The 20,472-nt window shown below is 43.6% G+C and overlaps 1 protein-coding gene across 1 annotated transcript in view; it reads left to right on the top strand.

The window, feature by feature from the left end:
• Window positions 1–1,398: 1,398 nt before the first annotated feature.
• The window catches only part of CAP2 (cyclase associated actin cytoskeleton regulatory protein 2), a 105,693-nt gene continuing 86,619 nt past the window's right edge, over window positions 1,399–20,472 (top strand). The window contains exon 1 of the mRNA XM_069960161.1: window positions 1,399–1,596. The gene's annotated coding sequence lies outside the window, so the exon portion shown is untranslated. The remainder of the gene's footprint in view (window positions 1,597–20,472) is intronic.

The following is a 20,472-nucleotide window of genomic DNA, read 5'->3' as shown; positions in this document are numbered from 1 at the left end:
TACACCCACATATGAAATATATACATATGGCTATGTTTACACTATGTTTAACACCGTTTTCCACAAGACCATGCAGATTTTTTACTTAGAATCCCCTTTTAATGTGATGAGCACTAGGGTAACACTTTTTTGTTTGGTGGCACTAAGGGAGCAATATTACTCTGTAGGTAGAGTAAGTGGAAACTATTACTGTGAGGAGGGCACTAAGGGGATAACATTACTGTGTATGGACGCAAAGGAGGATATACTTTGTGTTGGCACTAGTACTGTGTTTGGTCGTGGTTATTGTGAGGAGGGCACTGAGAGAGAGAACTATTAGGGCCTATTACACTAAATGATTATCAGCCGTACTTGGCCAATTACAATCAGCTAATTGTGGTCTTTCAACATGTTGAAAAATCCGATCATGTCAGCGATGGTCTGCTGATTGTTGCCTTGCGTAATAGTAGCAGTGGCAGTGGACTGCCGCTGACTTTAATGGGAACCCAGCCCCTCCCGCTGCTCTCTGCTCGCTGTCTGTGTGTGTAATAGCAAAGGCAGTTAGCGGGTAACTAGGAGGAATCGAGCGATGATCTGACAGGTCAGCGCTCCCATCTCATTATTGTGCTGTGGCCTTTACTGTGGGGCATCAGATATAGAATTGGAGAAAACAGCATAAAAGTTCTCTTAAATGGGTGACAGGATGGGAGGTTTGTGTACAGGGTGGGAAATAGGTAGGGAGGGTGCTGAAAATATGATGTCTAAGTGGCAAACATTGCAATAGTGAATTGAAGAAGTTATAATGGAGGTCTGGGCTTTATTAAGATAGAAGGGGGAAGTAAATGACTCCAATCGGAGGAGATGGATGATACCTCTTGAAACAGACAGGACCCAGGTTGGAGGCTCACTCAGGCCATGGATGTGTTCCTCCCACTGAACCCCTAGCTACATCTCTGGTTTATATGACTGCATATTGTGTTGGTGTGGGGAATCTGGTGAAAACAGGAGTCTATTAGGTATCACATGCAGACAATAATGTGTTTTTATTCCAACAGTCTCTAACAAAAGCATTAAACTGGCTAAAAAACATATGTAGCAGGGGAAATCCATAGACCATAGATTTGTAGGGTGAGTTTTCGGGTGTCTTATAAAACTGGGATCTTTTTCTGCAGCTTTTTCTATAAATATTCCCCCCTTACGTCCCCTAAAACAGGTCACATCTCTGGTTAACAAGCATTTATTTCTCCTCCTTCTCTGTCCACATTAATAAATAGCGGATTTGATGTGTCCATGGTTTTCAGCAGCTCCATAGATGTGCGTTTATTTCCACTATATTCAGCTGGCATTCCTCTTTACAGACTGGAGCTGTCATTCCTTTTAGTACGTCCCTCCCCTCTGCCTTCCCTCGTCTGCAGCCTCCAGAACACTTGTCTTTATTTGGAGCTGCCGGAAACCCCAGCCACCTCTGTCGTTCATGACTGACACACGGAGGGACTGAGCTGCAGCCTGTGTTTATGTGTGTGTGCCGCATCCACGTTGCTGCATCTGTCCTATAACCGCTCCATTGATAAGACTGGGTTTTCATCGGATTTGCACCAGCCCATCCTCAGAAAGCAGGTAATGCTGGCTCCTTCTATTGCTGTGTGTGAGTGCTGCTATCTGCTTGCTTTTGTCATGTCAGACATGTGGCGGAGATGAGCTGCTGAATTGCAGGCTGGATGTGAGAGCACAGGCATCATAATTCCCACACCCAGATCTATTATCCCAATGTTCAAGTTCAATCACATTAACGGGTCACATCCAAATACCTCCCCTTTTAGATGCTTCAAATCATCCAGCATGGCCATTAGCTCCCTCCCACTCCCTCCCTTTCATTCTGCCATTGCCTGGCCTGCTAGTTCCCATACTGCCTGGAGATCTGGCCACGATAAATTATTATAGAGATTCCAATGGTTTTCATGTCATCTATATTCAACCTTAGTTACATTGCTTTCTAGTCTTGGTAGATTATTTGGAATTGCATATGATTTATTGTGTATTTTTTACTTATTCTGATTCGCTTGCTAGTACAGAGCTAGATGATGACTTTGTCTGTAATATAGCAATATTTCATTCTATAAAGATGAATTGTAGCGTGGGCATGATAAGTTGCATGATGACGAGAAGAACCCAAATCAATAGATATGATGTCCTAGGGATGTGACTATATAACACGCTGCAGTGTACAGTCCATGCTGCTTATCTGTGCTGGTACTGCATCTCACACCAGGGGTATAATATATATATATATATATATATATATATATATAATGGTGTATAACACAAGTATCAGATAGCTGGTAGCTTCAGCTAGTAGAGTGTTTGTGCCTTCATTTTACCTCTCTCTCATGTCAATAAGTCATCATTTATTTAGTATTTACTCACAGCTAATGGACTTTAGGCAAACACCTTCCATGCTATGCCACAAAGGTGGCATGAGGCCTGTCACAGGATCTCAGGTCTCAGACATTGAGCAGAGAGGGATGCAGGGGCGTAACTAGAAATGGCTGGGCCCCATAGCAAACTTTTGATTGGGCCCCCCCGCCCCACCCCCTCTCGATCGACCACTATGCCATCAACACACTCTACACAGGTTCTGTACACCATATAAATTACAGGACAGTTACATCAGGTGACTTACAGGAGGCTTCTTCTCTGATCGGAGTTCTTCCCTTTTCATTTTCTTTTCCATCTGCCCTGGGCCGTTATGAGAACTTCTCCGGGCCACGAATCCACAGAATCTGCCAGACAGACATATTAGGCTCCACACACATTAGTCACCGTCCTCATCTCTACCAACTGGACATCTCTATTTGCCCCTTTACACCCACATTTAGTGGGTAGGCTGACTCTATGTGATCCCATTTTAGTATATGGCCCTCCTCTCTGTCGCCCCTCCTTATAGATAGCTTCCTTATGTTGCCCCCCCCCGCTGTCCCTCTTATAGATGCCCCCCCATGTTGTCCCCTTATAGATGGTCCCCTATGTTGCCCCCCCCATAGATGGCCCCCTCTTCCCCTTTATTGTCCCCTTATAGATGTTCCCCTCTCCCCCAATGTTGTACGTTTATATCCCCCTCTCCCCCTATGTTGTCCCCCTCTCCCCCTATGTTCTCCCCTTATAGATGGCCTGCTCTCCCCCTATGGTCCCCCCCCTTATAGATGCCCCCCTCCCCCCCCCTTCCTTATAGATGTCCCCCTCCCCCCCTCCCTTATAGATGTCCCCCTCTCCCCCCCCTTCCTTATAGATGCCCTCCTCTCCCCCCCTTCCTTATAGATGGTCCCCCTCTCCCCCCCTCCCTTATAGATGGTCCCCCTTTTCCCCCTTCCTTATAGATGTCCCCCTCTCCCCCCCTTCCTTATAGATGTCCCCCTCCCCCCCCTTCCTTATAGATGGTCCCTCTCTCCCCCCTCCCTTATAGATGCCCCCCTCTCCCCCCCTTCCTTATAGATGGCCCCCTCTCCCCCCCTTCCTTATAGATGTCCCCCTCCCCCCTTCCTTATAGATGCCCCCTTCTCTTCTAGATGCCCCCTTCTCTTCTCCCCCCATTCCTTATAGATGCCCCCTTCTCTTCTCCGCCCCCTTCCTTATAGATGCCCCCTTCTCCCCCCCCCTTATAGATGCCCCCTTCTCCCCCCCCCCCCCCCCGTCTGAGGAAAGCAAGTTTAAAAAAAAGAAAAAAACTCACCTAACAACACGCTCCCCCGTCGAGCCTTTTTCCTGTCACTCCCTGTCTGATGCGCGGCTGACGTCTGATGCCGCGTCCTAGCCCCGCCAGCGCGCGTATCATAGAGTTCTGTGTGGGCCTGTGGCCGCGACTTCCGGCACACGTCTCTGTGCCGGAAGTCGCGGCCGCAGCACAAGCCCACACAGAACTCTATGATACGCGTGCTGCCGGGGCTAGGACGCGGCATCAGACGGCAGCCGCGCATCAGACAGGGGGTGACAGGAGCGCTGTGGACCGGTCCCGTGCTCCTCCTGGCCCAGTGACTCCTTTTCCCTATGGTTGGGGAAAGGAGTCTCCGGGTCGGGAGGAGCACGGGACCGCCCCCCGGCTACAGCACCCAGGAGGCATGCTCAGCCGCCGGGTGCTGCAGGATATGTAAGCTCCAGGGGCCCGCATCTCGGGCCCCCTGGTGCGGCGGGGCCCCGTAGCAGCCGCTACGGCTGCTACGGCGGTAGTTCCGCCAGTGGAGGGATGCACCATCTTTCCTACACTGCACACTTCTCTAATAGACAACTTCATTGTAACTGCATTGTTCTTCATTACTATAATGACTGATGAACTATAGAAGCTATATCCACACTTATAAAACAGGAGTTGATTTATTAACACATTTCTAGTCTTATCCCAGTACCCAATTCTTCTTTTTACCAAATTTGTTTTCCTAAGATCTGATTTTTGGCTGTATAGATGGGCACATGAATAGGTAGCCACCAAGGCCAGTGATATACTGCAACCTTCTGTATCACTATAACATTGATTTAAACTATTGAGTGGCAGCTGCAGTCCACAAGAGCTTGATAAAATCAATCAAGGAGCTCTACAATAGTCGCACTTTAGCCTTGACCTAAGGGGCTACTGGTTGGTTGCAGAGGAGGGTGACCAAGGTCATTAAGGGAATGGGTGGGTTACAGTACCAAGAAAGGTTGTCAAAATTGGGGCTTTTTAGTTTTAAAAAAAAGACGTCTTAGGGGCGATCTGATGACAATGTACAAATATATGAATGGACAGTACAGAGATCTTTGTAGTGGTCTTTTTACTCCTAGGTCTTTAACCATGACAAAGGGGCCATCCTCTACGTCTAGAGGAAAGATTTCACTATCAGCACAGACAGGGATTCTTTACTGTATGAGCAGTGAGACTATGGGGCTCTCTGCCACATGATGTTGTCATGGCCGATTCATTAAATACGTTCAAGGGAGGCCTGGATGCTTTTCTTGAAAAATATAATATTTCAAGTTATGGGCATTAGATTTGCGGTGATACGTTGATCCAGGGATTATTCTGATTGCCATTGGAGTCAGGAGGGAAATTACTCCCTGTGATGGGGCAATTGTCATCTGCCTCATAGGGTTATTTGCCTTCCCCTGGGTCAGCACAGTTTTTTCTGTTGGTTGCACTTGAGGGACTCTTGTCTTCTTTCAGCCTTATTAACTATGTAACTAACTAACTATGATATTGGGCTGCAAAGGATTCCACTGTATACCTGTACAAAATACATCCTGCAAGGTATACATGTTTTTCCTAATATACTGTTTTATGGAATAGCCATGTTCACACAATGTATGAGACTGGCCGTTCCGTTACCTGGCTGGGCCACGGAACGTCCGGTCTCTGAAAAAGATCATCCTGGCTGGTACTGCAGTACCGGCCTGATGATCTTTCGCGCCGCAGAGTTCTAATGCGGGCGCATCCGTGCGCGCCCGCATCAGAACTCTCCACAGCACAGAATAGAGCAAGCGGCCGGAGCCGGCACCGCGAGGGATCCTGCCTAGAGTGTATATTAGGCGTATACACTCAGGCCGGGATTCCCTCAGAAGGCAGCACAACGTGAGTTCCGTGGGAATCACAGCCGTTGTAACAACAGCCGTAATTCCCATGGAAATTATGTTGTGTGAACATAGCCATACTTTATGCAATGGGGAACATTCCCTACATTTCTATGGGATCCTGGCCGGAGCATTTACACATTGTATACACTCCGGCCGGATGCAATATGAGGACCAAAATACTGACTGAAATATACTGTGTATGAACCCAGCCTAAGGCTATGTTCACACAACGTATATTTTCGTAAAAATACGGCCGTTGTATAACATCCGTGATTTATACAAAAATATACGTTACATTGCTTCCTATGGGATCCCGGCCAGAGCGTATACACATATTATACGCTCCGGCCGGGATCCCTAGCGGCGCTGCAAACATCTGACACGTCAGTTTTCTGCGGCCACTATTAAGTGAATAGCGGCCGCAGAAGACCGTGTCAGTTCACACAATAGAGCGAGCGGCTCCGGCTGTTTGCTCTATTGTGTGCTGTGGGGAGTTCTGATGCGGGCGCATGCGGAAGCGCCCGCATCAGAACTCTCCGGCTGGTACTGCAGTACCGTCCGGGATCATCTTTTCAGAGACTGGCCAATCCGTGACCCGGCCAAGTCACGGAACGGCCGGTCTCTTACGATGTGGGAACATGGCCTAACTCTGTATACCAGCCTGACAAACGTGAAAAGAGCACTCTTTAAGTCTCTGTCAGTCTAACTAAGTTGTATGCATGCACTTAGGTATATCCGTGGAGGTTCCCCTATGTACATAATAAAAAGGTTATCCACAGAGCAGAATAGCTCCTTCCTGTTCTGCTCTTCATGCTGCACTTCAATCCTCTAGCTATCTCGGATGATAACTACCAAGACGAGAGGGAGTGGGAGCATATTGTGGTCCATGTTCAAAAGCTGCCCATTGTTACAGATGTTGCTGCTTCATCGGGCAGCTATTGCACATTGTGTAAATTCTCCTGCATGCAGTTCCTGCAACATGCACTGGTAAACCCCCCATCATCTCCTAAGTTATCCGAGAAGGCAAGAGCTGAACAGATTGGACCATTTCCACTCTCCGGATAACCCCTTTAAACATAGATTTTTAAAGTGATCTGGACACACTAACACCTCTGATACTTTATATGTTTAGCACAGACCTAGAAAAAACATGCACAAGGTGTCCATCTTCCTAGAAGGTATTAAGCCTGTAAAACAAGCCCTCTAGGATGCAGGAAACACTGAGTAACCTGTCCCAGCAAATGAGTAGTGCAGTCTTAGTGCTACCCACTTTGGAGGATAGATGGTACTCTGGATGCCAGCTCATAGCATTGTTAGTGCATCATATACTGTCATCTATATAGGCCTGTATAGAGGCCTATAATCTGCTAAGCAGCAGTGTTTTTCTATGTTGTCTTAACCATATTAATGGACTTTGACAGGTGTGAAAACTGCCCAAAAAAGAGCCAAAGGCACTTGTCCCTTTAGGCTGTAAATACATACTATCATGACACTTTGCCATATGTTGTCATTAGTAAAAGACCCTAAATTTGAACGTTTGAAAGGAAATCAACAAATCCCCAGTGTCAAGTATTGCACGCCCGGCCACTATAGTTCCATATAACAGTAGACAAACTAAACACAAAATCAAACACGTGATTGCATCTTGAGGCATGATGTTGTTTTGCAGCCGTCTTTTTGAACAGCCGTCTTTTGATAATTATGGCTGCAAATAATGATCATGATAATTTTTTGAGCTTTATCGATCAAAAGACATGTCTCAAAATGACGGTTGTCCAAAAAGATGGACATAAAACAACATTGTGTGAATATAGCCTTAGGGTGTGTTTCTACACGTTAGTATACACTGCTAGGCTATGTTCACACGCTGTATAAATAACGGCTGTTTCACGTGAACGGCGTGTGAACATACCCCTAGTGTGGTGTGTTGCAATACCATGTGCTTTTACTGTGACCTTATTTATCTTTGTCCACTTGTTAATCACAAAAGAAACATGTTCTCACATCAATGAGAAGCCCTAGCAAAAACTATGGACCCTTGTAAGAAAGTGAGCCCTCTCTGTAAACTGAGCATGCCCTCATGTAAGCTGAAAACTCAAAAGCTTCTTATGTAATATGACAAATATGTCACAAGAGGGAAAAATACTATTTTTTTATAACTGTGTCTATTATATGTTCTATACAGTTGCTGCATAATTCTCTATGCAGCAAGTCATTGCATTTCATTAAATGGCTGAGGACACTGACACTCTTTGAATGTTGTGCGGCTGGAGGAAAGGGACAAAGCTCATTTCTCAATAAATAATTCAAGTTTAGAGGATTCATACAAGATTCAGTGATGTGTATGTAGTACACATCTCAAAAGAGAAGAGTGGACTCTTTGCCTAATGTTATTTCTGAACCGATATAATGGTAAGGCTGGGCTCACATCTGCATTTCACTTTCCTTCTCAATTCCGTTGCTCTGTTCTGTTTGGGCAACAGACAAAATGGAAATAAACTGATTGATTCAAGTCCCCATATATCTTAATTGTTTTTTTATTTAGATCAGTTGTGCTCAGTTTCCATCCAGTTCATCCGTTTGTAGTCTTTTTTGAACAGATAAAAAACATAAATGTGCACAAATTTTTTAAGTTTTTAAGTTGCCCAATAAAACAGGACTATGACTGGAGAGTACACGTTTTTTTCCCACTGAAGTCAATTATGTCAGGCCTTCAGTTTATGAGACAGTAGGGTCCAGCAGCACTAGACAGTCCCTTTAGTAGCACGATGTGGGGATGCACGCTGGAGCCCACTATCTTAGTAAGTGGGTGTGCATACAAGGATAATATTAGCTTACAAGCATCCAAGGATAGTATTTGCTTGTGAGCACAATAAAGTTTTTTCTTAAATACACAGAATTTTTTTTTTTTTGGGGGGGGGGGGGGGATTTGGGAATTATGCAGTAAATCCTCTTCTTGTAAAAGAGGTCCAAATGAATATGCAATGTGAAATTAAGTACATTTTAAGGCCACATTCACACAACGTAAAACAGCGGCTGGTGTTGCAGATTGCAGAAACAGCAATTGTTATTGACCACGGCATCTGCATTTTTTTCTATTGAACCACGACTGCATTGTGTATTCAATGCGGCCGTGGTTCTGTGCACCCGCAAAGAAAACTGACATGTCTATTTTGTGCAGTCGCTATTCAACGAATAGCGGACGCATGGCATAGACTTGAAGTGTGGCTCCTAGATGCACTTCACATTGTGTGTTATGCTTAATTGGAGCTCTGTGGCTCCCCAGGTTTCACAACTACAAACTCCAGCATGGACTGTTAGCAGGTCATGATGTGAGTTGTAGTTGTACAACCTGTAGTTCTGCAGGAGTTGCAGAACTACATGAGGTGAAAATAAGGCCATATTTTCAATGTAATAATGTGTTTCATGAAAGTCAGATGTCTGATTGCAGATCACCTGACCACTCTCCATCCTGGTTAAGCAGATACTGACTGTTGAATCCAGGTGAAAAATGAATGGAGAGTGAGGATGCTTGGCTTTCTTCCAATAAAAGTAAATGGAGAGCCACGAACATGCATTGCTACCTATTCATTGATTCTCCCCCTGCATGTAGCAGACAGGGCATAGTCTGTAGGATATTTTAATTTCCTATTCAAAATGCTAAAAGGGAATCTAATCTGCTTCTAGAGTTTAATGGGGCCCAATGTGCCTGCCCTCCGGCTCCTACAGCACACCTGCATGTGAATATTCACAAGGGCCCTCTGCAGGCAACGGTGGCGGAGAGTAACATCACTGCAGAGGACTGTTATACATATGCATATGAAGGTATGCTGCAGGGGCCTGCTTGTGGAGTGGTGCTTTAAGGGGGTACAGGACTGACCCCAGTGCACGCAACTGCCTCATTTACATATTTAGAGAAAGGAAGATTTATCAATAATGGAACAATGGACCTTCACATAAAGGTATGGTCGCACTCTCCATCCCCTGTCCTATTAGAATCCTATCTAACCTGCTGCTAGATTCACTTTAAAGTATCATTCATCTTTCTTAGTCTGGATCACTGTTAGGCTAGGTTCACACGCTGTACAAATAATGGCACCAAAGTCCATGCTGCTGGCTCTGTTACTGAAGCTCTCCATAGCTCTGTCCCATTCAAGGGAATGGTAGTGAGCTGCATTACCAGGAACAGTCACTGTAATAAAAAAAAATAAAAAAAAGTAGGCCATGATTTTTGTACATTTCAGTTACATGGTTTGTCATATTCTCTAATGCTGCCGAATGTGAATATTTCATGGCTGACTTCCCTGTATGAAGCCTGCCAGTAACTTCAATATTTAATTGTAAAATCCTGAAATAGTTGGAAGTGGGAGATGTCAGATCAGGTAATATGACAAATAAATAATAGTCCCTGTAAAGAACATGGTGTCACAGTACAAAATATAGGGATATTTAATAAGAGAAAAAGAGCAGTGCCTTGTAGATACCACTTTGACAACATCTATGAAGTATATAGAACATTCTTCTAAGCATGAATAAAATGCTTAGAATATGATTTGTATAGACCTGTGTGGGTGATCCTGCTCAGTCTCCTAGACAATAATCCCTAACTGTATACCACATGGTGCCTATAATTCTGAATTAGTCATTTCTTTTATTGTATTTGAGAAAATTTAGATTTCCCTGATTATAATGCCTCCCCAAATGTTCTGCATTCTACACTATATACTGCATAATGGGTTTAGATCTTAGTAACATGTAATTATATGGCGTGCGCTGCACTTTACAGAAAAGGTGACTACATCTAATGGTGTATAGGAATGAATGCTAAATATGGAGCTCTATAATGCAGATCGCACAGGAAAAAGCACTATGTTTGACATGCAAATTATTCAAGCAGATTCCCTGGGGCATTCATTCATGTACAACAGGGAAAGGAGACAGAAGGATGCAACAGAGGGATGCTAGCCTGTCTGGCTTCTCTTGTGAAGCTATCATGTTATGCAGGATTGAATTAACAGTGTAGAAGGGGGTAGTGTACTATAGAACTGACATTCTTCTATACCAGAAATACAAATAGACCAATGCAATGTATAGGACACATTTTTATAATATATTGTGCCCTTTACCTGATTAATGGTCTATTTTGCACACTGAACTGATCCTTTGGCATACATCAGGTTTCAGCTGTTGTGCCAGTGACCTGAGCACACGCTGTGATATTTATGACTGATCCTTTTACTTGGACGCAGATGTCCTCAGACATCTCTCCTGATGAGATTTTACATGGAGATTGACTGCTCTGGTGCTTCATGCAATGCTAATCCAATGTGTTGGACAAGAAGCCAAACCGTATATATTAGCAATGTTTTATAGCTGGAATTGAATATATAACAGAATACACATGTACATCATAACTACCAAGATAGCAGGCTCTTCATTGCCAATATAGTACAGTACATTTAGTAATAACTGTGGTTGACAAAAAGGGGGGGAATAGTTGTGTGCAAAGGAGATAGGCATTGGGAAACTGAACGGGAATGATTAGACAAAAAGAGGGAAAGGACAGACTGAAACCCAACATGATTATATCCTTTTCTATTTTGAACTCACAAAGACTCTCTTTACACCACGTTTCTTACACTAGCAGCAAATGTATTCATACACCCCATCCTGATGTTGGCCACAATAGGTGTAATGTTGCCCACTCTTTAGGTAAGTTCCAGTTTTTTCTGCTGTGTGGAATGGTGCAGACCGTGTTAAAAATAAATAAAATTAATAATAGAGCTGAAAAAAAGAGTACACTGCTTGTTATTTTTCTAACATTGAGCTCTGTATGTGACGAATGCTACAATCTATAGAGCATGAATACCCCCAGCAGATACTACAATAATGTGTATAAAAAGAACGTATTGAGTATAATTATCAGAGCTGAACAGGGCTCTATTGCAACATTGTGTTGCAGTTATTTTTAAAAATGTTTCATGATTTTTTTTCTAGTTTATCATCTATCTATATTATTAAATACAGATGCAGATCCCCATAATGCAGTAGCGTAGTAAAACAGGCTAGAATAGGGGTGTGTGTTAAGCATGGACCAATCAGGAAGTGAGAATCACAAACCTGTGCAGGAGGACAGTGACAGAAACTTTTTTATACAGCAGTGTTTATAGCTGAGTGTAAGTGCAGGCACATTATAGCAGAAATGGAGAATATGGGCTGACAGAGACTGCAGGGAGCATAAAGTAGGAAGGAAGTGGATCTGCCATGATTTGGAAGATGAGGGAGACCTTCTGGGTCAGGGTACAGAGCTGTAGACCCCCCTATGCAGACCATGCCCCTCCCCCACTCTGACCCAGTACAGGGAGCTATTAAACCAAAGCAATGCTCTTAAACTAAGTTACAATTTTGAAAATCTGTGAGCTCTTCTTGCAAAACGCTCTTAAACCAAGTTACTCTCAAACTAAGGTACTACTGTAATCCTTAAATCTTGCAGTTTCTTCTCACCTCTAGGTCAAATCTTGCAATTTATTCTCACCACTAGGTCAAAAACTAGTGGGTGGTCCAGGAAAAAAACAATTTTTCCCCTATCCACAGGATAGGGGAACAGTAGGTGATGGCTTGGGGTCCGACCTCTGTATCCTCCAGCAATCTCTGGGTTGGCCCCCGGTTTTAGTATTATAAATTAAGCCAAATGTACAGCACGTGACCTGCATTTCTATTCATTCCTATGGAGGGATGGAAAGACCTGAGCACGACGGAACAGCGCTGTACTCTGCTCTCTCTGGTATCTTCATAGGAATGAATGGAGCAGCGGGTCATGTGCGATACCCGTGGCTCTATTCATTTCACAGAAACTGGGGCCCGATACGGAGATCGCCGGGGGTACTGAGGTTGGACTTACTGTTCCCCTATCATGTGGATGGGGGAAACTCATTTTTTCCTGAAATACCTCTTTAACTATTTTGGAAAGATTAGGGCAGCATGCTGTGTTATTCTGGCCATCAAAAAACTACAGAAGAATGACATAAAGGCATGAAGAGAGCCTATCAGGCTGTGTTCACACTGCAGAGTTTTGGTGAATTTCTAGCATAGTGAATTCCCAATCCAGCACACAAAGCCGAACCCACCACGGCTGCACGTATCTAGTGGAAGACAGGTCTAGTGCTCTGTTTTTCTTTCTTATCCATAGTTCAACATATATTAATCAAAAAATACTTAAACTTTTTAAACTATCAGTTCTTATATGTACTATGGTTAAACTACTAACAGTCCAAAATGTGTAAGTGCTTTTTTCCCTGTTGAATAGGATGTCTAGCCGTTTCTTTTACTGTGGTTCAAATTACCAAATGATTAGAAGTGACGACATTATTACGTCTAAACAGACTATCTCATCTATCAAGATATAGGGATAATTTCCGCTGGGGACTGAGGTTGCTTTAGTCCCAGCGGTCCCTTAGTGTGAGGCAGGGTGTACTAGCCACCTACATCGTGGACACACACCTACCTACTAATTGTGTATCAGCTTACCTGTTACCTATATGGATGCTATTCACTGTATATATGGAGCACTTTTTGTTTATCCAATAAAAAATTTTGTATTGCATTATACCATCTAGTGTCAAGTCTACCACTTATGAATTTTTTTATAATAATTTTTCATGTTTGACAAACATAAGTGGGGACACAATCATCATACAAACTCCATCTCTGGCGATCACATACTCTCCCCTTTATAATCAATTTTATTTGAGACAAAACGGGAATTGGATTAATAAAGAAGAAGTATGAGGCTATGTTCACACTATGTATATATGTCCGGCCGCATATTTTTCGCGGCCGGACATATACGTGTAAAACTCCAGCCGGATTTACGCAAGTTGCGGCCGGCTACGTGTGGTCCGCGAACTTACGCCCGTAGTGTACATACGCTTCTCGCGCTGCGTACGTAGCGATCTGACAGCTGTATTTTACTAGGAAATCTTCGGCTAGCCCCGAAAACCCCACAGAACCTTTTGGATCGGCAAATCAAAGTGTAAAAAAGAAGAAATCACCACGTACGGGACCACATGTTACGCTACGGGCGTACGTTACAGCATTTCCGTCCTGAAACAATGGTCTGGTTAATTTTTTACGGCGCCGCATACAATCCGGGCGTAAGTTCGTACGTAGTGTGAACTGTGCAGCCGTAGATCCTATACTTTGCATTGTACGCAAACTACGTAAATCTCCGGCCACTTATTCACGGAGCGCGCTACGGCCGGAAACTTACGTAGTGTGAACCTAGCCTGAGTCTGTATGTTATACACTGCTTTAGTGACATCACCAAAGCTGCACTGTTTGAATTGTATTTTTACACCATTGCACAAATTGCTTTATATTTCACCTTTTATGTGTCACATAATGTGTGCATTGTTATTTTTATCAACTTTTCCTGAAGCTTTATTTTCCATTTAGTCTCAGCACAGCAACCTAAAAGAACAACAATATTGTATTGTGTATAATTGTATACCTGTGTTACCTAGAGGCATTAATAGATTTTTGGTATTTAACAATAATACAAATATGGGCGCCATTGTTGTGTTTTCAAGTGATGGACGAATACCTATGGGTGACAACATCGAGCATATTTTTCCTGTATGTAATGTATTTTTCAACCATCTTGTGAAATATAGTTAAAGCAAATCCCAAAATAGAATAAACTTAAAACAGCATGCACAAAGTGATGATTGTTAATATGTGGACCTCATTCCACCAGAAATCACATTAGTACATTACTGTGCGATTAGTATTTTTCTGATATTATCATATTTTGTTTTTATAAAGCTTAGCGTTTTGTAATGTATAAAAGGTGTTTATAAAAACCCCAAACATTTGTGAAATTCAACTCACATATGCAAAACTAAAGCAATGCAAGTAGAGGACAGGTGCCATCTGTGACTATCTGTCACGCCAATATGTTTTAGATTTAAAGTCCTGATGCTTTTGGCTTTGAAAACATGCCCGGCATAATGGTAGGAAATAGAAAGAGATAGACGCTGACTGTTTTCCAGGTCTGGACCTAATCCTTACTAATCAATCGGATGATTTCGTATACAGTATAAGGCTATGTTCACACTACGTATATTTCCGGCCGTAGTTTTTACACGGCCGGAAATGTGCGGCTGAAACTACTGCCGTGGGAAAAAATAGACATGCGGCTGAAAACATACGGTCATTTACTTGGAAATCTGGTTCAACTAAAAATAACAAATAAAATCTTTAGTATCAAACATATCACTGTTTATTAAAAGTACAAAGACACATAGCACAAAGCCAATGGGCCTACAATCGGCCTTCAACATGAAAGGAAGAAAACAAACAACAATACAATAATCGAGTGCAGATAAGTGCAAAAAATAAAAAATAAATAAATAAAAATAAAATACAAACAAGAAAGTCCAGTACCCGTCGTCCCATCATATGGAAATATAATATGAAATGTCCTTCACATGAGCTGAAGTAATCCAGGGTGTCCAAGTCTTCTCGAAGACTTCCACAGTGTCCCCCCTTATTGACACAATTTTTTCAGAAAGCATAATATCATTTACACGATCTTTAATCTTATCTAGAGAAAGATGAGGTTTTTTCCAGCAAGAGGCAACATAGATCCTAGCTGCTAGCAATATAAATTGTGCCAATTTAAACAGGCTATAGGGAAGCCTAGATGGCTTAACTCCAAATAGGCACGCTTGAGGTGTGCTAGGGAAAGGCCGGCCAATTACGTCCACCACCAGCTGAATCACCTGTGTCCACAATCTCTGGACTACAGGGCAAGACCACCAAATGTGGTGCATGTCTCCTATCTCCTGACAGCCTTGAAAACAAAATGGAGACACCTCTGGGTATACGGCATGCAACCTAGCAGGAACATAGTAAGTCCTATGTAATATCTTAAGGGCAGTCTCTGCGAGGGATACCTGCCAATTCCCTTTGCTAAGCAGTTCACTACTATTTTTCGATTGCAATGGTGACAGAGTTATATGCAAGTCAGTCTCCCATTGGGTCATGTAAGGGAGTTTTTTGTCAGCAGGCAAAGAACTCAATAATAAGTAAAGCATAGATAGCATGCCCGACATACCAGGGGTGTATAGTGCCAGGCGCTCAAAATCCGTAGGCGAAATATCCACTCCTAATGCTTTGAGTGAACCAAAAAATTAATAAATCTGCTGCAAACAAAACCTCTCAGATGGGGGTGGACTAAACTGGCGATCACACTCCTCCATAGTATATATACGCTTTCTACATAGAAAATCTTGCAAACCGAGCAAATTGTTCACTTTCCACCAAGCAAATTGAGATTGCAAAAGACTAGGTGGAAAATGAGGATTACCTAAGAGAGGGGTCACGGGGGAAACCTCCGATTGGAGCTTATTCTTAAATCTTACCCGTCTCCACAGTGCAAGAGAGTACAACACTAACTGTGCAGATGCATGTAAACGTGGTAAAGTAGGTGCAGTAGTAGGTGCACAGGACCACATCAAGGCTTGTACTGAGTAGGGCAGGACCAAGTCAGACTCCAGTTGGACCCAGTTGGACCAGGACACACTATCAAATGCCTTTTCTATATCAAGGCCCAACAACATCAAGGGTCGTGAGTGTGCATTAGACCACTGTATTAGGTCCAAGACTTTGCGAACGTTTTCCGGGGCCTGCCTTCCTGGGATAAAGCCTACTTGATCTAAGTGAATCAATGAAGGAAGAAGATTGAGACGGGCAGAGAGAATAGAAGTGAGAAGCTTAGCATCCAAATTTATGAGGGATATAGGGCGGTAATTTGCAGTTAAGGTAGGGTCTTTGTTGGGCTTTGGGATTACTGTGATCAGTGCATCAAGGAATTCAGGGGGGATTGAGGTGCGGTCAGACAGCGAATTATAAAAAGAGAGAAGAGGGTTAAGGAGGAGAGATTGGAACTTCTTAAAGTACAGTGCTGAAAAACCGTCAAGACCTGGGGCTTTCCCCAGCTTCAGACGGCCAATAGCTGCAGAAAGCTCCTCAGCGGATATAGGACTACTCAAAGCATCACAAGCTTCCTGAGAAATAGTGGGGAGAGGAAGAGCGCGCAGGAAGTCCTGTATCTTGGACGGGGAGGGAGGGGAAGATTCAGAATAAAGGGAAGAATAGAAGGAATGAAACGTTTTATAAATGCGGTCAGGATAGGAGGTATAAAGTCCCGGACATACCTGCAGTCTATGAATCTGGTGAATCTTTTGTTTTTGCGCCAACATGCGGACCAGGAGCCTATCTGGCTTGTTAGCCCACTTATAGTACGTAGCTTGGGTCCAACGGAGTGCCTTCTCAGTTCTGTGGGAAAGTAAAGCATTGAGTTTCAGTTTAGTATCAGATATAGCTTTATACAAGAATATATTAGGGTTACGCTGATGAGCCATCTGCAGTCTAACAAGCTTATTTTCCAGGGCAATCTGAGCTTTGTTACGGTCCTTTTTAACCCCCGTGGCAACTGCAATCAGCCGCCCTCTCATATAGGCCTTATGGGCCAACCAAACCCAGCAAGGGGACGACGATGACGTGGTGTTGGTCTGAAAAAAAGACTGAAGATCTTCCTGTAATTGCTGTTTAATGCGGGGATTAGTAAGCAGAGATTCGTTTAGGCGCCATTTAAATGGCGTAGACAACTTCCCCGTAAGATCAAACTCTGCTAACACCATGTAATGGTCCGACCAGGCAGAAAGGACATGTCTAGCATACAGTAAATGCGGTAGGGAGGTGGAATTAGTCAGGATCCAATCTATTCTGGTATAGTGATGATGGGTAGGGGAATAGTACGAATACCCCCGTGCTGTGCCATTAAATTCCCTCCAAGCATCCGCAATACCCAGATTCTGGAAGGATGATGTGAGGAGACGTTATTGGGTACCAGTACGCCTTAGGGGAGCTGTATTAGATCTGTCCAGTTTACCATTATAAACCATATTAAAGTCACCCGCCCAAAGTAACATGTCGTATTGGAGAGTGGAGAGGGTAGTGCATAAAGAAGTAAAAAAGGTCAGGGGGTCGTCCGTCGGGGCGTAGGAATTAACTATACAAATATTTTTATCGTACACACTCCCTTGGAGGACAAGAAACCTACCCTCAGGGTCCACAGTAGTAGTATGAATTTTTATAGGGAAAGAGTTATGAAATAATAACAAGACTCCCCGGGATTTGGAGTGATAAGTGGCGATATAGTAAGTCGAGTACTGTGGGTGGAAATATCTAGGGTGTGAGGTAGGAGTAAAGTGGCATTCCTGCAGCGCAATGATATCAGGTTTGTGTTTAATGTAGTCCCTGAACGCCTTTTTCCTCTTTACAGGGGAATTAAACCCCCTGACATTATGAGACAGTACTCTACACATAACAGACAGCACAGAAAAATGCTAAGTGGGACAGGGAGAACGGGTAGACAAATAGCATTAAGGCAAGGCTCCAAGGAGCAAAATATATCAGCAGATGGAAGGAAGAACAGACGACAGGTACATGTAAAACATAAAATGGGCTGCACTGAATAACAAAACAGAAATAAAGGCAAAACATAAACTGGTGAACAAATGCAAAAACTGCTGGGAAAGCGATCAGTGTAACAGTACGCCAACCGCTTCCAGGCATACCAATAGGTATGGTAGGCAACATGAGTAACTATCCGCGACCGGCCGCAACCGACCACTACTGGCAGTCAGGGAACCATTCAATCCAAACGATCACTTTAGTCTGATGCATGGTCAACAGCTCCCCGGGCAGGCGACTTAGGTAGGTTCCAGTAGCACATCGGGCGCGGGGCCCACTGTGGTTTAGGAGGGAGGCCTCCATCTTCACATACTATGTCTTCCTTTTTCAAGGCCTCACGGGCCTCCAGTGTGGACCAAACCAGGTAGGAATGGTTGTTGACGGTAAAGCTCAAAGAAAATGGGAAGCCCCATCGATATTTCACGCCTTGTTTCACAAGCGCCATGGTAATAGGTCGGAAGGAGCCGCGGCGTTCCATGGTGGACGGAGCTAAGTCCGTGTAAAGGTGGACAGAGGGCGGCATCCCAGGCAGGGGATCTAAGTTGCGCGCCGCAGCCATGATTTCTGGGTAGTGAAGGCGCAGTATAATGTCTCTAGGAATATCAGCATTGCGAGGCTTAGTAAGCGCTTTATGTATTCTGTCAAAGCGGAGCATCTCCTCTAGGGCATTAGGGAGTAAGGCCTTAAAGAGGATAGTAACTGTGGATTTCAGGTCCACGTAGGATTCAGCCATACCTCTTATCCGTATGTAAGCACGGCGGGACCGGTTTTCAAGGTCCTCAAGCTTCAGCTCCATTATGTCCAGACGTTCAGCATGTTCCACCACATCTTGGCGGTCAGAGTCCAATGTGTCTGTGATCTCATCCATCTTTTGCTCCACATCCGCCACCCTCTGTTCCAGCTCCTGTACTTGGGCTGTAAAGTCAGACAACACCTTATGCAGTTCCTGCCGAAATAATGCCTTGATAGATTTAAAGAAGGCAGGAGTATCCTGTGGATCCGGGAGCTGTGTTGCGTCGCTCTCTCCCTCAGGAGTCTGTGAGGTAGACAAGATGGTGCCCGCCTCTTCCTGTGAGGCCTGCATGGAGCGGAAGATGTCCGGAATAGACTGGGAAAAACGATTGGTAAGCTTCTCTTTTGTCCTCCGAACGCTTCTAGGCAAGATTCCCCTCCGGCCTGTCATAGTCAGGTGCTAGTTTGCCAAAGATTGGCGCTGAATTATGCCGGTGTTAGCGCGGGTAGAGCGGAGCTCACATGGGACACGTCTTCCTCAGTGAGCCGCGCGCATGTGCCCCCCCAAATAAAATCTTTAGAAAGTGATGCAAACACCTCTGGAATGCATCTGGGAAAGCAGGGAAACAGTTTACAGGAATCGCTATTACCGGGGTTTGCGATCCTCTGCAGTAATGCCGATGCCTCTCATGGTTAATATATTTAATTAATAAAACACATTTTCGTTGTAATAAAGTCACTTTTGTTGTTCAATAATTAAACTTAAACAAATCCATCATTGTGCAATTAAATATACTGTTAAAATAAATATATATATAAATAAATGTATATTTATATATATATTTATTTTTTGACAGTATATTTAATTGCACAATGATGGATTTGTTTAAATTAAATTATTGAACAACGAAACTGATTTTATTACAACAAAAATGTGTTTTATTAATTAAATATTAATTAGTACAGGAAGCTCCATTAAGCCGTTAATTCATATTCCCGGTAAATAGAGCATTCTGTACTAATCAATACTTGACTTTAATTAAAACATCAAATGTTTCTTCTAATTATGTTATCACAATAGCATTATTAGAAGAAACATTTTGAATTAAATGTGCGCTCAGCTGATTGGCTGATCGGCTGAGCGCACATATAATTAGCGGGTCAGCAGCACAGTGACTTCATTGTGCTGCGGACCAGCTAAGAGGACACATCGGGACATCGGATGGTGAGTATAAAGCTCTCCCCACCCCCTCCCCAGCACTGCACCCATCCCAGTAGGGAAGGTGGGTCACTTAACCCCTTCCTTGCTGGGATGGGTGCAGTCTGACATCAGTCTGGCCCCCAAGGGGGGGGCCAGACTGTAAGCAGCGATCTGTAAAGATGCTGCATACTGTAAGGTGCACAACACCGCTCACAATGATGGGTGTTGTGCTCCTGTTTGTGTGTTTTTTGTGTGTTTCTCCCTTTTTGTTTTTCAGATATAGGTATCCTGTGGATAACGTCGGATTCTATGGACTACGGCGATGACCAGCGGTTGTTTTAGTTTTTTTAATAAAATGGTCAATGAGGGGTGTGGGGGTGTTTTTATTTGAATAAAAAAAAAAATTTCACTTGTGTCTTGTCTTT

The sequence above is a fragment of the Dendropsophus ebraccatus genome, chromosome 2 (assembly GCF_027789765.1).
Source record: "Dendropsophus ebraccatus isolate aDenEbr1 chromosome 2, aDenEbr1.pat, whole genome shotgun sequence".
NCBI lineage: Eukaryota > Metazoa > Chordata > Amphibia > Anura > Hylidae > Dendropsophus > Dendropsophus ebraccatus.
The sequence above is the reverse complement of the archived record's forward strand: the minus strand, read 5'-3'. Positions and strand labels throughout refer to the sequence as shown.